Source organism: Varroa destructor, unplaced genomic scaffold (genome assembly GCF_002443255.2).
Source record: "Varroa destructor unplaced genomic scaffold, Vdes_3.0 BEIS01000005.1, whole genome shotgun sequence".
NCBI classification, from domain to species: domain Eukaryota; kingdom Metazoa; phylum Arthropoda; class Arachnida; order Mesostigmata; family Varroidae; genus Varroa; species Varroa destructor.
The window spans coordinates 770,569-775,867 of record NW_019211458.1 but is presented as its reverse complement, the minus strand read 5'-3'; the positions used below and the strand labels follow the sequence as shown (position 1 = coordinate 775,867).

General features: G+C 41.4%; 1 protein-coding gene and 1 long non-coding RNA gene across 4 annotated transcripts in view; both read right to left on the bottom strand.

Moving 5' to 3' along the window:
* LOC111251640 (uncharacterized) overlaps nucleotides 1-5,299 on the bottom strand; it is a 327,887-nt gene that overhangs the window by 267,810 nt on the left and 54,778 nt on the right. The window lies entirely within an intron of this gene.
* Nucleotides 1-5,299, bottom strand: part of LOC147755153 (uncharacterized) — a 48,242-nt gene that overhangs the window by 5,265 nt on the left and 37,678 nt on the right. The window contains exon 2 of the long non-coding RNA XR_015329452.1: nucleotides 369-1,923. This is a non-coding gene — a long non-coding RNA (uncharacterized LOC147755153). The remainder of the gene's footprint in view (nucleotides 1-368; nucleotides 1,924-5,299) is intronic.

Sequence of the window (5,299 nt, the reverse complement as noted above, 5' to 3'; positions counted from 1 at the left end):
ATGTATATATATATATATATATATATGTATATATATATATATATATACATATGTACGTCTTAAAACGTTGTCGCAATGCTAGTGTAAGGAAAGGTTTAGGGTAGGCGTAATTTCGCCCTCTTCTTCATCTTTTTAGCACAACGATCACTGGCCGACCACTATCACTAGCGGCAGTAGCACCATCATCACTAGCGGCATTGTGCGGTGCCTTTGCCGCGTCATCTGTCAACAACCTCTTGTTTTTTTTTGCTTGAGCGCCTTTTATCCGTCCGTCCATCGCCCCCCGTTTCCTCAGTTCGTTTCACTAAATATTTGAGTGTTCAAGCGGACTCTGTTCTTCCTTCGAAACTCAGATGTCTAAAACATACCTCGAGATGACGACGTCGTGCAGACAACACCCAATGATGACAGCGACACAAACGAAGACATAACTGGTCTCCAGCAGAAGCAGCGAATTTAATACTTCATCGAACGGTCGAAGATCGTGAACACTTCGGAGCGATTTGACCCTACTAATGTAGAATCATAGAATGCCATGGCAGACGGTTACTGGCCTAATTAAATCACAGTGCCCTAATTAAATCTCTGTTTATAGCTTGGAAAACTGACAAGGAAGAAACAATGAAACACTGATAAAATTGCCGGTTAACATTGTCATATGCATAACTGAAGCCGCCTGTTAAATTGTATTGACAACTACTGATTACGAAGACTATTTTCAATGCTGTACGGCTATACAAACTAAGAAGATATATAAGTCATTCCAATAAGGCTCCTCCCTGATTGTAGCAACTTTTCTGTTAGCTATCGTGCATGTACATAAGATATAAGTGTTGATTGTGAATGACGTACATACTAATTGGCCCACATAGTTGAACAGATGCTGAGAGCTAACCATAAAAAAATGCAATTATTATGTTCGCTGAGCTAACTACGTGCCTGTAGAGTGGAATCTTACGACATTGTACTCATCCTTGTTCACCCATCATGCCTATGATAGACCAAATTAACTTGGATCGATATACAAAGTTATTTCTATGGATACCGTTGCAGATGATATTCTATCAAAGTGGCGAGCCTCTTTTTTCTTCTTGAAGGCTTAGCAATCTCGAGGTTGAAGCTGAACCCTGACCTAAGCAGTGTATAGGTTGAAAGAAGCGATATATGCATTACCTAAATCAGGCAATAAAACAGCTCACTCATGAAGATTAGAAAATGTTATGTAGGCGAACGAAGGCGCCGCTACGGGCACAGACCTCAAGCGTGTTCAAGTTTCTAATCTCATCGTCATCGAACAGCGATCCCCAGTGGTCAGGTTGACCTGCCGACAAATTTGTGTTTTTTATTTCCAGTTCTACCTTTCAGCATATTTTATTAATGTTTCGCGAAAGCATCACAACCAGCACGATAATCATGATCATAGTCAACAGCACACCCATAATCGTCGAATCAATCTGCGAATGATGCTACCTTGACTTATATTTCCTATAATTGCCGGCTGAGAACGGTCAGTCTTCTCGGTAACATATCAGCTCTTTCCTTTCGAAGCCTTGTCCATCCTCTTCGCTTTTCAATTTCCAAAGTTCCCCTGCGCTGTGACCATTTCGTAACCGTTCCCGTAGAGACCCATATTGCCACCCGGAGGAGCCATTGCAACATAGGCCCGTAACCGTCTGCCATGGCATTCTATGATTCTACACTGGTCCACATCAGCTTATCCACATAAATAGTCTATATACATATATATATAGACTAGTTTTAGCACCCTCCCTGAAGCTGAATGCTGCGGGAACATTGCCGGATGGGTGGTGATGAAATATTACATAGTTTCAGGCGGAAGTCTCTTGCAGGCGTTCGATATAAAGCCTTTGGCCGTCGGGGATCACCGCCAGTCGCTTTGGTCATACATCAACATGCACGCACCTATAAATAGATGTAGCTCTTAACAGGATGGTATATTCTACATGTTTCTGTGTACGGGTGCTTCGTAACAGTAGAGAGAAAACAAGCAGAAGTTTCGATTGTAATAATGAGTATATCCAATGAGCATTTTATGTATCTGTCTTGACCTGGCCGAGAGCCGTCATAAGCATAGTTCTAATGCTGAGAATCATTCAATATATTATATCTAACCTGTTTCACGAAACGTATAGGTGAAGCTGCATGACAAGATAAAACAGTACGCGCTTGATATCCTGCATCCGCAGCATCACTTACTTCCGCTTTGTTCTTAGCCCTTATAAGTAAACCAAATGCTTATAAACATTGTGCGGTTTTTGCATTACGAAAACAACGTACTGAGAACGAGATGGCTAGGCAAGCGACTGTCTTTAAGTATTTTTATTAAAGGGCAGATGCCGGTTGTTTTAAACCTGCTTCATCAGAAAGATGATTTGCTATATTTAGCGACTGCATCGAAAAGGAAGGAATAGTGGCCTTTACACGAAGTTGCCGCTGTTAGAAACTGTAGCGGTAATAGTGAAAGCAGTAATAAAAGTAGAAACTTCTTATTTGTGGGGGGTGCGGGGGGGGATCCACCGGCCATAACTAGCCGCAATCCTACTTCATACCCCGATCGCTTTCACCTCCACCCTCTCTGCACTTGTCCTTTCTACGACTAAAGCACACCCATATCGAACACCGAACTTCACTCTGCTTTGTCGATTCTATAGAGTTAACGACATCTGTACTGCAGATGGCTTCACTGTTATTATTCTCTGTCTACTTTCATCCTCCGGTTGTTTCAGACGAAATGCATTCTAGACCATCGGCCGCTCGGCAGCAACCGCAGCTGCCCGGGACGATGCGCACGCACACCTGGACAGGCAGCTGCATCCCTCATGCATCAGAGTCTACAAGAGCCATTGCTTAGGTGCGTATGCGATCTTTAGTTAGCCTCCACTTACCACCGCTGTCGATATTACCTCTCGCAAACAACAAGCCTAATGCAGGTTGAGACTTCCTGACCCTTTCATCGCAAAGCACAATACACAAATATCCAATAATACCAATAGGATAATCATTTTCTTCATGGCCTTGCCCTTAATGGCAATCTAAACTAAGGTGACTATAGGGCACTTGTGGAGTTACGGCATGTGCATGTGTTTGTCTCCAATGTGCATGGCTGCCTGCAATGTGTTTGTCTGCTATCTAGTTTTGCGTTCACACATCGGCAGGAAAGCTTCAGTAACAAAAAACTAGGGTGTTTGATGCTCGGAGGGGATAAAAGAGAAAGGAAAACTCCAATCCACTGGGTCGCATGAACGAACTTTCCTAACTATCAACTGAAATAGTTATTAGAAATAGGACAGTCTGCTACGATAACTTCATTCAAATTTCTGCCAGCAGATATACATTTGAGCGCTCGGCAACACCCATTTCAGTGGTCAACATGTACATACCAAACAGAATATGCAACAAGCACATCGTTCAGTTTTAATTTGTTCTAAGCGCTATTGATTGCCGCCCCTGTGCCTCTCCGAATCCCGACCGCAGCGCGCAAAACATTTCACTTTCTCTAGGTTCTACACGAACTCAATTAATATTTGCTCGATATTACAGTTGTTGTTTACGTGCTGCTTCATCATTTAGGAAGAGATAAAAAAAAAGTAAGACGCCAGTGGCTGTTGATTACTAAAACGATGATCGCTTACTCTCTAACCCCTACCACTCGCAGCAATTAAGCTAAACACGACGCGCACGCAGTGGGGTTCACTACGCTATTTAGCCATTATCGCCGTTAACGGCCTCTAGTTGGTAGGTAAGCTTGCCTCCCGCGATTAGTTAGCGATGTACACCCACACGAGCCAGCCACGTTTCGTGTTTTGACTTCAGTCTACATTTACCACTCCTATGTGCTACATGTATTTCCTTTCTAACGACGGGTGCATATGAGCATTATCTGAAGCATCGTAAATGTCTACGAAGTATTCGTATGAAAAGCTTCAAGACACTATTTTACAATAACACTAATTATTGTGGTTACGTGTGTTTGCAACTATAAGCTCGCGATAAAAAAAAAATAATAGCGCAACTTCCGGCGACAACGGTGCCCCTCGTGGCCTCAACATTGTGATTTTGTGTTGACCAGTAGATCTACCAAAAAAATCATAGTGAAACGTTACTTTCATGTATACACGCACGCACACACATATATATATACATATATGGTCGACTGTCGACCAGAGCTTTGTGAGAGACTACGTAGTATTGATCGGTTCATCTGGGTTGGTTTATTGTATCTCCTCTTCCGGGATTGAACTCCCATTGCTCTGTCTAGCCTTCAGTATTACTTGGATATCTACGGGTTTGTTCTCGCCTTCGTCCGTTCTCCTGCGGATCTCTAAGTAGTAGTAGTAGTAGAACATGGAGGTGAATGCATCAGCACCACGGGTATGGGTAGAGATTGAATGATACAACGACAGGGTTCTCCTGAGACTATTTTAGTTTAGGATAATTTTAATATAATCCAACAGTTTTTTTTGTCACTTTTCCAAGATCGAGTAAACTAAACATTTGTTTAGCTTTAGTTTTTAATATATTAGTTGTTATACTATGTATATAAAGGAGTTAGATGTACTATATTAACGATGATGATAAATACCGCATTTTGTACCAACATTGTACTTCTTACTCGTTCAAGACCGCCCGGAATAGTGGTAAGGCCTTGTTATGGGAGGTAGTGAAATAAGCTAAACAGGACATTGTTTTAACAAAAGCCAGCGGTTATTCCAAAAATGCTAAGTTAAATATTTCCAATACAATGATCGTTTAAGGTTCGTTTGGTAAGTACGACTTCTTGAAAAATTCGTTTAACCAAGTTTGTGCAGACCTTTGCAAGGAAACACAATTCTTGGGAAACGATGTGGAAAGTAACTACTTTCGTTATCTGTGGTGTCATGCCTCTTCTTGTTAATGGTATTACTTCGATAAAACTGTTCGGCATTTGTTAGCATATTAAATAATGCCCTTACAGGGCAAAATTGACAATTTGTCTCTGGCGAGCCGACGTGGCATTCTCACATCAATACGTATATTGTAGTATACCTTCGGTCAAGATGGGGGCGTCAGTTACTGACGAAGAGTGACATTAGATATTCGCCGTTATGTAAGTACGATAAAAATCTCTCTCTCTCTCTCTCTCTCTCTCTATTCTTCCGATCAAAAAGTCTCTTTCACACTAAATTCGAATAACAATGATATGCATAGAAAAAATCGTTTTTATAAAGTTTCTACAATAAGATTTTTTCTAAAAGCTGTTAAGCTTCTAACGTGTTCACTTATTTCTAGGGTATTTCAT